A 12,237-nucleotide genomic window follows, 5' to 3' on the forward strand; every position below is an offset into this window, starting at 1 on the left:
AAATAATGTATTATTATTATTATAATAAACAGAGCCTTGCATAGTCAATGATATTCACCCTCAGTGGCAGAGCTCTCTCTCTCCCTCCACACTGTGTGAATCTGACCACAGTACCACCAGAATGTCATTAAAATAACTCTGTCAAAGCGCTGCAGATGCATTTTTATGACTAAAACAGGCCTGTTTTGGAAGCAGTTTTTTTGGGGGGGGTTATTGAGATGTTCCCTATTTTCTCCAGGCATTGTAAATATTCTATGCAGATTGCAGAACTATGTTTCTGGAACACTCCGGACTTCACCTGGCCCGTGGTCTGAGTTGCCTGGTCTAAGGACGGCATTGGCACTAGAAGCAGCTAGAAGATGCTATACAACATAAATATATGTTGGCCCATGAAAAGTGAACTAGCCAGTTAGAATTATTAATGCATCGTACTTGAGACAAACAAATTAATTCAAACAAAATCCTTCAAACCTTTTCTTGAAAGCCGACATTTTACCTCCGTGCTTATCGACTTCGTCCAAAGCGCCTTAAGTCGTCTTCTGCTCAGTTTAACAGGGACAGTACTACCGCTACCCTTCATGATGATAAAGTCCCACCATTACTACTCTCGGTTATGCAGATGACTGCAGTAGTCCACCACATTAAAACCAGGCTCCTGCAAGATAGGGGAGAGCAATAGGTGTGCTCCTTCCACACAAAATAGGAAAGCACACATACCATGAACATGTGCACACGTTGATTAAAAAGTGTCTCCTTAACTCGTCAACACTGAACACAAAGTGTGTGCTCTCTCTCTCTCTCTCTCTCTCTCTCTCTCTCTCTCTCTCTCTCTCTCTCTCTCTCTCTCTCTCTCTCTCAGCAGCATGTGCTTTCAGTGCTCCCTCTCTTCCCCTAAACCTCTAGGCCGACGTCTGGTTGCAGTTAGCGCTCACAAAAATGACCCGCTACAGTAGCAGCTAGCTGAGCACTAAGAATGACAGGAATAAGCAAGTCAATCAACTTTGGGTAGTTAGATAGCCTATAGTTAATATACTGTCAAGTTTGATGTACAACTACTAACGTTGGGTAGATAGGTAACATACGGGTACATACTGCTGTAATGATATGCTATGTGCTTCGTAAGGACAGCGTAGCTAACAAATCGTCAGCCAATATAACGCTAAGGTCATTTATTTGAAAACGTCATCACTTTATTTCATTGACTAGCAAGCTACCGCGAGAACACGCTCTATCGACTCTGCGGCTTGAGCACGCTTTTGGTGCACTGTCGATAGCGCGCTGGACTTTGGGATATAAGGTTGAGTGTTCGAAACCTGCTCCCTGCTTGTTTCATTTGAAGTCGTGCACAATTATCAGTTTCTTATTTTGGTTTATATTGCCCATTCATTGTCAGTTAGAGACAGTAGTGCATAGGGACCCAAAAGCATAATCAGTGCTCTAACTCCCCCTTGGCCGTTAAGGTAAATCTGGCCTGTGGTAGTACGTTTTTTTCACACACATAGCTCGGCTATTAGACTATTCTTTAGTAAAGGTTGAATAGTCTATTGTTCAGCTATTAGCCCCCCTCCACAACTTGCAACAAATGGATGTCTTTTTGACGAGAGAAAAACGTTTTTATTGTCAAGTCAAAAATAATTTTTCTGAAAGCAATTATTATTTTTCAATCAAAAATAATTGTTCTGAAAGCAAATACGAGGCATTAAATTAAAACAAAAAATGTTTTGCAACCAAATATTTTGTAATAGAGCGCAAAACTATGCATTTTATTCATCAAAAAATATTTCGAGAACAAAACATGTATTTGAAAACAGAACTTAATTTCGCTATCAACCACCATTTTTTTGAGTGTCAGTTTGGCTACAACGAATACTGTTCATCCTTTCTTTCTCACACAAAGGAAGTCATAGCGGACACCCACGAATAAAGACTTGTTTGATGATGGTATCTCAGGTAAGCAGCACTGGGCGTTCTTCCGTCCAACTTTTACATAGCTAGTAGTTCGCGCCTACGATTCAGTGTCGGTTCTTAACATTGTACTATATTACATAGATACATACATACCGTAGAGTGATAAATAATGCAATTATTATTCCTATTATTATCATGCTAACCAAAAGCATTTAGCTACGAACGACTGTTCTCGCCATTTTCAGTTGAATTGATCTAACTTTCTTTCATGGCAACTCATAAGCAGGCCATGTCGTATTTGTTTCATAGTCGATATATAATCATATTTCATGACAGTGTAACGGTTAGCTTTGTTTACAGAAGGATGAAAGAACACTCTCTGTCGGGGAATGCTAATCTGATATGTGAGATGAAGAGTTAGACCAGAAAGTCAGCGCCATTAAGGCAAGGATGCCCCCATGCGGGCTTTAGAATGGTCAAAGGACGTCTCAGAGTAACGGGTCATCGTGTACAATGGAGAAGAGTTATGGAGTCTTTGCAGCGTGTAGATGGTGCGGGTATCATTGCCAGAATGATCCAGCTGTTCCTGCTCCCCTGTCTCTCGTCCACATGGATATACATTGATAAAGTACTAAGCTGTATAATGTCTCCATCAAATCTAAGAAGTTATGTTAACATTTTTAATTCTTATTCCTAGACACGTTTTCAATGATGTATGAAATTGGAATTGTTCTTCATCAACTGGTAATACGTAAATAGTGAAGCAGGTTAATAGGTTAAACATTTCACTTTTATTTCCAATGCTTTTTTTCAAGATACAACAGGTAAGTATATTATTTTGTATACAAACTGCATATTTCCCATCACCTAATGAACAACCACAATACCAGTCTGGTGTTAAGCTTTCTGTGCTGTATTGGCGTATCCTGAAAATGGCATCTGCTGTAGATTGAACGGTCATATCTCAGTTATTGTTTTCATATCTACAAAAAATAAGCTTTTGTCTTTACTTTCAGAGTGCGGGCTGATCAAGTGGTCGAAAATGTAGATATTGCATTGTCCGAGGAACAGGCCATGGAAGCTATATTGCTGGCAAAAGTGTCCATAACCAGAGGTAAACGTTTTATTTCACCTTTATTTAACCAGGTAGTAGTTCAGAACAAGTTCTCATTTACAACTGCAACCTGGCCAAGATAAAGCAAAGCAGTGCGACACAAACAACAACACAGAGTTACACATGGAATAAACAAACATACAGTCAATAACAATAGAAAAAGTCTATATACAGTGTGTGCAAATGAGGTAAGTTAAGGGAGGTAAGGCACTCTTCTGTGTTCTTTTTCGCTCTTCCTCTGTCTGTCTTGTTGTACATGGAACCTGTCTCACATGCACAGTTTTGGAGGAAGAAGGATACCTTGACCTGTCAAATTCTATCCACTTCTTCTGTGTGGGATATGTGTTCCTATCTCGTCTGTGGGCAGATCTGCAGCATTTCACAGTGAGTTGGAATAATCACCCTTTTAAGTACAGAGGCGAACCTGACACCTCACCAGCTGTTGCATATCGGAATGCTCCAAACACCTGTGCACATTTTAGTTTTTGCCTTAGCACTACACAGCTGATTTAAATGATCAAGTCATCATCAAGCTTCCGGTGGTATTCATGTCTTTAGCCCCCTAGTGTGGACACCAGGTGAGACCACACACACTGCTATACCAGCAGAGGGCAGCCTTGTTCATTTTATGTCCACATGTTTCTTTCCCCAGCGACCATTCCTATACATGAAGTGTGGTGCAGTGGCCTCAGGGAGAAGATAGCCTACACCTACAGTAGATGGAGGATCAGCAAGTTTACCGACCACCTACAAAGGTACCCTATATAAACAAACTGACCTTAGATCAATGCTTTCAGGCAACTTAGCTGGTGTATTGACATTTTACATCAGATGAGAGATGGGGTTGCATCCAAAATGTCACCCTATTCCCCATAAATGATATGGTGTACTACTATTGATCAAAGCTATAGTTAAAAGTAGTGCACTATAGGAATAGGGTGCCATTTGGGATGCAGATAGGGAGTGAAAGGACTTGTGGTGCCAGATGTCGCTCAGTAGCTGTGAGCCCACAAACATAAACATGAAATGGAAAAGCCTCATGCTTTGTCAGTATGGCATAAACTGGTTTGGATTTTCTAGGTCATAGAAAAGGTTTTGCAATAGGACAATGCACATTGTTAAATGGGTAGCACATCATGAAGTGCTACTAATTTAGTAATAGTATGGTAACAAGTTATTCATAATACATTATTTTTCCCAGATACCCCTTCATTTCATTGTAATTATATTATTATTTCAGAGTAGTACACAATGCATGGTAAATATAATGCAGGAAAATTGCCCAAAAATAAAAGTTATTGTCACTGTCTGTGCTGTTAAGGGAAATCTTGAATGTGTGTTCATGTTCATAGTGTTCAGATATTGCAGCTTTTCATGAAAATGTCTTGAGGTCCCTGAAGTTTGCTGCTGTGGTTTTTAAATATTTTGATGTTTTCCTCCATCATAATAGGATCATGTTTCATCTTTATTTGCCATTGCCTCAGACTTACGAGTGTACCAAACATGAAATAGCATTTGAAGACCGAAAGCATTAAGTAACAAATATGATAAGTCAGACACACACACACACACACACACACACACACACACACACACACACACACACACACACACACACACACACACACACACACACACACACACACACACACACACACACACACACACACACACACACACACACACACACACACACACACACAGCCACCCTCAGCTCTGAATCAGACCTTCTAAGCATCTTCCCTTCCCCCTCTCTACATCTCTCTCCCCTTTTTGGTCCCCCTCTCCTTTTCCCTCCCTCCCTCCCTCTCACTCGCTCGCTTTTAGCCTGCAAGCACTATTTCAATCCTCTGTCTAGGAGAGAGCGAGACAGGCAGAGACAGAGAGAGCAAGCGCGAGAAAGAGGGAAAGGGGAGGGTATGGCGGGATTTAGGGTTCAAGTGCATGTGTAGAGAATGGCCTGAATAAAACAGAGAGAGAGCAGAAAGTAAGCAAGGAAAATGGAAGGCAAAAAGAGGCAGGACACAAAGCTGAAAGAAAATGTATTAACCCTGGAATGAGGGTAAAAATGCAAGTCCAAAAATCGAACACTGGGAGAGTGAGAAAGAAAATATTCCAGTAGCCCCCTCCCCTTCCCTCTCTCCCCACCGACACACTCCTCTTCCTCTATCCCTCCCTCCTGGATATTTAATGAACCCCCAGTCGTGCGAGCTTTCCCTTCTCTCCTCCCACCTTTTTACACATAGGCACACACACACACCCGGGCTGACTCCTTCCCTCACGCGCGTCTACTATCCACTTTCGCCTGAGACCGCAGCAAACCCAGGGCTTTGTTTTTTTTGTTCTTTTTTTATTTGCTTGCTTTGGGTTTTTCCCTCATGTAGACTAGACCCACTTCACCCTTACTCTGCAGAGAGAGTGCTCCTGAAAACATAGGCCCTGGATTGTTCATGCATCAGACTGCATGCTACTAATTGATTTGTGCATTTACGCCTCCCTATTATTTTTGCTCTTTCTAAAAAAATAATAATAATTGCTCGCTAACTTTCATTTTGTATTCAGTCCACTTCGACAAATTTCTTCACATACCCATTCTGGAAGAGGGGATGAAGAAAAGAAGAGAATGCTTGCGGAATGCACAGATGAAAGGGGACAGCAAAAATAAAGAGTGAGAAAATGGAGAGCATGTTCTGTGGGAGAGCAAGAGAGGTAGGAGAGAGAATACCGGCATTACCAAGAAACATTTTAGGGCGAGAACAGAAGGGGGACCCGTAGGGGGACAGAAGAAGGGAGGGATGTCTGGATAGGACTCTTCAAAATTGCAGGAAAAGGAGGGAAAAAGAGAAAAAGAAACAGAACTGGATTTATCTCCTAAACCTGTGCTGGTACTTTCTGTTCACTTTTATATTTTTGTGCTTTCACTTGTCCAAATGTTTTATAATTCCTTCCATCTCTCTCTTGCCTCTGTGTGTCTGTTCGTAATCCTTTTCCTCTTCATATACTCATCCTTTATTGCTTTCTTTCTCCTAGATTCTCCTTTCTCCCGCCCTCCTCACGCCTTGCTCTATTTTTCAACTTTTTACTTTTTGCTTGAAAAACATGTTACCTAAGATCCTAATCCCCCATCCTATCCCCTCTCTCGCTCTCGCACTCCCTCTCTCTCTTACTCTCCCCCCTCTGCTGTTCTGTTACGTGGGTTCATATCTCATATGCTATCCTCGGTGCCTCTCCCTGTAGGATTACCCTTGGTCACATTTAGATTAGGATTTTGGAGGGGGCTGCATTCAGAGCATCCAGTTCTGAGGGCCCAGTCACTCTTATGTGACCCCCTGTGCATGCGTGGGGTTGGGCCAATCACGTTTCATGTTATATATCAACGTGTGTATCGAAAATATGTGTGTTATAATTCAACTTTAAGAGAGACATGAAGGGCATGGCAGCATGGCTGGTGAGAACCAGGTTGTATTATTTTAGTATTACAATATATGGCAATGGTATTGGAAGTTAGAAGTATAGGGTTGCCATTTCTCTCTTTCCGTTATACGCTCATCTTTTTCCCCTTTCCTGTCCCATCTTCCATCCATTCATCTGGGTACCCCTTGATCTGTCTGTCCTCCTGTAACTAAAGACAATATCCACAAATCATCATGTGGTCTGATGTCATCAATCTGAGTAAATGAACTGCTGGTTCCAAAACACTGAAAGTGATAGAAATGGTTTTTAAAAGTTTGTTCGATTATCTTTCCTGCATTTTTGGGATGACTTGTTTGATGTGGGGATATTTACTGGTAAAGAGAGAGGCTTGGTATGGGCAGTGCTTGACTTGGACTGAAATACAGTGCATTTGGAAAGTATTCAGACCCATCCCTTTTTCCACATTTTGTTACGTTACAGCCTTATTTTTTTTATATATTTTTTAAATCTCATCAATCTACACACAATACCCCATAATGATAAAGCAAAAACTGTTTTTTAGACATTTTTGCAAATGTATCAACCAAAATATTATATTTACATAAGTATTCAGACATTTTACTCAGTACTTTGTGAAGCACCTTTGGCCTTTTGGCAAACTCCAAGCGGGTTGTCATGTGCCTTTTACTGAGGAGTGGCTTCCGTCTGGCCACTTTACCATAAAGGCCTGATTGGTGGAGTGCTGCAGATATGGTTGTCCTTCTGGAAGGTTCTCCCATCTTGGGGCGGCAGGGAGCCTAGTGGTTAGAGCTTTGGACGAGTAACCGAAAGGTTGCAAGATCGAATCCCAGAGCTGACAAGGTAAAATTATGTCGTTCTGCCCCTGAACAAGGCAGTTAACCCACTGTTCCTAGGCCGTCATTGAAAATAAGAATTTGTTCTTAACTGACTTGCTTAGTTAAATAGAGTTAAAATAAAATACATCTCCACAGAGTAACTATGGAGCTCTGTCAGAGTGACCTCCCTGACCAAAGCGCCTTCTGCTACTATTGCTCAGTTTGGCCTGGCGGCCAGCTCTAGGGAGAGTCTTGGTGTTTCCAAACTTCTTGGGGACCATCAATGCTGCAAAACATGCTGGTACCCTTCCCCAGATCTGTGACTCGACACAATCCTGTCTCGGAGCTCTACAGACAATTACTTCGACCTCATGGCTTGATTTTTGCTCTGACAACTGTGGGACCTTATATAGACAGGTGCGTGCCTTTCCAAATCATGTCCAATCAATTGAATTTACCACAGGTGGACTCCAATCAAGTTGTATCTCAAGGATGATCAATGGAAACAGGATGGACCTGAGCTCAATTTCGAGTCTCATAGCATAGGGTCTGAATACTTATGTAAATAAGGTATTTCTGTTTTTATGTCTAATAAATTTGCAAAAATTTCTAAAAGCCTGTTTTCACTTTGTCATTATGGGGTATTGTGTGTAGGTTGCTCAGGATTTTGATTTATTTAATCAATTTTAAAACAAGGCTGTAACGTAACAAAATGTGGAAAAGGGGAAGAGGTCTGAATACTTTTGTTTATTTCCTGAATATAGGACAGACACTTCAAAACTGTATTCCTTATGATTTATTTTTTTACTGTGTTTTTTTGCTATTTATTTATGCAACTAATCAATTTGTTTCTATGGGCTATAGCAGTAAAGGCCAAATTCAATATTTTCTTCAATATTTACTCAATGGCTTAGAGTCTCAAGAAATAAACGGTATATCGCCCAAGCCTAAGCATTATGTTGTTTATATTAATGCAATGACTTGTGAGGCGCTGGCGAATCACACTACGTATGTGATTGTTATGTTATTGTTGCTAGATAAAGGCCCAAATCTGCGCTACCTCAGCTGCTAATCTGTCCATATGTACGGTATTGTGTGTCCAGTATTGCATGTCCAGTACCAGTATGTAAACCCACCTTCTCTCCATCTCCATGATCAGCCATATTTATTTCTCCCTCTTCCTTTCTCTCTTCCCTCCCCTGTGTTATCTGCCTCCCTACTCTGTGGTTGATTTATATAGGTACTAACTATCTCCCTGCTTTCTCTGTATCTCAATATGTGCGTTTGTGCATGGTGTGCATCTATGGCTGAGATTGTGCTACGGTATCTATAGTTGCGACTGGTGTACATACATATTTGCAGGGGCCCCTATGTGTGTGTGTGTCTATCTGTTGTGTTCGATTGCGAGTATGCCTGTACATAGTGGCGGCTGTGGCGGTCATGAAATTCTGTTAGCCAGTGATTGTCAGGCAAATAACTGCTGGTCTCACGGTAATTTACCATTAATTAACATAAACACGTTTATCATCTCCTGCTTTCCACGCATAGCCTTCAAGCCACTGATGCAGGCCTTTGGAACATGTAGGTCTAATAAATCTATTTAATATGGCCTACAACATCACAATAAACCCATTATTTATTTTAGACAGTTCTAAACAAAACGTAATATGAAGAAAATGTAGTCTATTTCAGAAGAACAGAATAGCATACTGTGATGTTGATCCCTGATCTGGCTATGTCATATGGCTGTTGGCTACACTAGTTAATTTAGCAGACAACATTTGCTTAGAATTCCGTGGCATTATTTGATATTATTTTATTGTATGAATAATACAATTGAACATAGCTGAATAAAATAGAAATGACATTTTTTCCAAATGATTTCCGAGGGCTATTCTGTGTTGAGTGGTTAACAAAGAAATAGGTCCTCCAATTTGCTTAATTTAGAGATATTTATGCAACTTTTAGTTGTGATACAAACGTTGGGCTATATGTTTAGATTTTTTATACTTTCTAAGGGTGCGTGATTCACTCTAATGATGATTTGAAAACAGTTGCATGAAAGGCACGAGCTTTGCTTTGTTTCTTGTGCAGGCTGCACACACTTCATCAGTCTCTCATTCACAATTTGACAAGCACTTAATAATATTCTCACCAGGCCTCAAATTTCCTAGTTGCATCCCCCTTGTGTGGCCATAATTCCCCCTTAAAAATCTATTGCCTTTTGCGACCAAAGTGGCCATTGTGTCCTTGGGCTGAATATAATAATTGTAATTCCCTTATCCCAGCAGCCTTGCTCTGAAGCAGCTCTCACTCACATGGCTCTCAGAAATCTCAATGCTTATTTATTATGGAATTCTGAGGCTCATATTGAAGATGTTAGAAATGTCCACATTTACTTTTCGTCAGCCAACAAGATGAGTAGGCCTAACAAACAGAAAACACACAAGCCTATGTCAATCTACCACACTTTATAGTACACAAGTTGACCTATTCTATTGGTCAACTTGTCCTTCTGTGCGAGAAATAAATATTCCAAACATACTCTTGGACAGTTGTGGTATACAATAGATCCCAAATTAATACAACCACTCGCATCGAAAAACACGTTTAATGAGGCTGATGCAACAGATCAGAACGTTTAGCTTAAGATGTTGATAAACTATTAGGCTAATTCTTCACATTATAAGTGCAGCAATGCGCACACGGCAGTAGGCTATAAGCGCAAATGTTCCCAAATGCAATCAATTAGCGGGAAAACACTGTTCTCAAAAGTGACCACAAATGCGATTATGCATAAAGGTACATTTTTATGGTGAAAATGATCTTCCCCAAACTTGAAACTTGTATGCCAGTTAGGCTCTACACCATTTGTAAAGCAGAATAATGTGCTTAATTTTAAGAAGTTATTTGGCCACCTTATCAAAAAATATAGGCCTATGGGCTAGGCTACATGAGGTGTACGACTATGATTTGAAAAAGTTGCAAAAAGAAGGGGTGTGCTGTTTATGCCTTTCTGCACACACTGGACATCATTCACACGTGATAGGCTAATATTGTCACCCATCTGACTGTTCTTAATTTAATCTTGTCTTTACATATAGCCTACTAAATAATATACTGTATGTGTGAAATTAGTTTTGATTTAGAATGTACCATTATCATGCACCTGTCTCGGAACAGGGGCAGGGGAACAATTATACATGTGTCATCTACGCACTTCAATTGTGAATGGAGGACGATTTCCCATGATTAAATTTCATGCCAGCCAAGTATGCTGTACTCCTGTTGTAAAGCAAAGCAATGTGCTTAATATTAGGAAAGTTGAGAAATAAATATAGGCCCAGCCTATAGAAAGCTGGCGGGATCCTCTTCTTTTTAATAGAGGCCCTCAACTTTGTTTTCTCAAGCAATTACATAGCCTAAAGAAATGTTGCGCAACATGAGCTCATGGGCTCTCATGGAATGTTTGATTTGATTTTCAATGACAATTTCATTGATGTCAGAGTGATTAGAGGGACACTAGAGTGCTGAGTACCAGGCAGTTAGCAAGTTTGGTTGGTTACAAATGACCATCCGCAGCATCAGAACAGCCCTACCTGTTTGTTAGATCTACTGGAAATAAGCTCTCAAACGCTTTGGATTGAATTGAGCTGAACAGTGCGCTGAATGCTGGACTATATTCCCGATATTTTATGGTAAACCCCGTTTTCGAACATTGTTGCACAGTACTGTGTCATGAGCTGTGTGTATGGAGTGACCTTATTACAGGCAGTTTGAGAGTTTCTTTACCAGTTTGACTGGCTTTGTTACTTTTGTTAAATAGTAATCAGCCGCTATGCGTCAAGGACACCTGTGCACCCTTTGTATACTCTGCCTTTACTTTGTCTTTGTTATAGACTCAGTAGTAACTGTAAGTTCTCATTTATGTTCATTATGGATTTTGAGTGGTATTTTTATACGAACTGCTTGAGGGATATCATGTAGTAAATGTGTGCTAGAGGTGTCACTACAGACCCAGGTTCGATCATGGGCTGTACCACAACTGGCAGTGATCGGTGTCCCGTAGGGCGGCACACAATTAGCCCAGCGTCGTCCGTGTTTGGGGAAGGTTTGGCCGAGGCAGGCCATCATTGTAAAATAAGAGTTTGTTCTTAACAGACTTGCTTAGTTCATTAAAATCTACCCCATTTAAACATTTGGAAATCACACATCATCATATTATGCTGAAATGGAGAATTTGAACAAATATAGTACACTGAATGAATATGGCATCCCCCCAGCAGTTCATGTGATATTTCCAACATGTTCTGGGAATACATACAAGCCGATAGCTAGGGTTAGTCTCAAATGGAACCCTATTATAGTGCACTACTTTTGACCAGAGTTATATGGGGGCTCTGGTCAAAAGTATTGCACTATATAGGGAATAAGTATACCATCGATGTGTAACATTGTTTTAGCATCTAAAGGTTCCTCTCTACAGGTTAAATTCTTCTGTCTGTGAGTCTGTTGTGTTGCTCATTCATAAAACATGATATTCAACCACATACATTAACCGGATCAATGCAGACCTCAGGACTTCGAAGGCAGGCAGGCAGGCAGGGTGTGTGTGTGGATGGGGTTGAATCATTGAGATATATAGGGGTTGAATGTTAATTTTCACCCACAGAAATCTGTTGATATATCATACACTGGTCATTGATGATATATATTGTACATTCCCCAACCACAAGCCATCGATTACAAACAACATCCCCACTGAGCTAAAGGGTAGAGCTGCCGCTTTCAAGGAGCGGGACTGTAACCCGGAAGCTTTCAAGAAATCCCGCTATGCCCTCCGATGAACCATCAAACAGGCAAAGCGTCAATACAGGACTAAGATTGAATCGTGTCTGAAGCTCGTCGGATGTGGCAGGGCTTGCAATATTACAGACTACAAAGGGAAGCACAGCCGCAAGCTGT

At 40.7% G+C, this 12,237-nt stretch overlaps 1 long non-coding RNA gene across 2 annotated transcripts in view; it reads left to right on the top strand.

Moving 5' to 3' along the window:
- The first annotated feature begins 1,943 nt into the window (after nt 1-1,943).
- Nucleotides 1,944-12,237, top strand: part of LOC124043700 — a 61,240-nt gene continuing 50,946 nt past the window's right edge. For both annotated transcript variants that reach the window (XR_006840370.1, XR_006840371.1), the window contains exons 1-2: nt 1,944-3,022; nt 3,675-3,777. This is a non-coding gene — a long non-coding RNA (uncharacterized LOC124043700). The remainder of the gene's footprint in view (nt 3,023-3,674; nt 3,778-12,237) is intronic.

This window comes from Oncorhynchus gorbuscha, linkage group LG09 (genome assembly GCF_021184085.1).
Source record: "Oncorhynchus gorbuscha isolate QuinsamMale2020 ecotype Even-year linkage group LG09, OgorEven_v1.0, whole genome shotgun sequence".
NCBI lineage: Eukaryota > Metazoa > Chordata > Actinopteri > Salmoniformes > Salmonidae > Oncorhynchus > Oncorhynchus gorbuscha.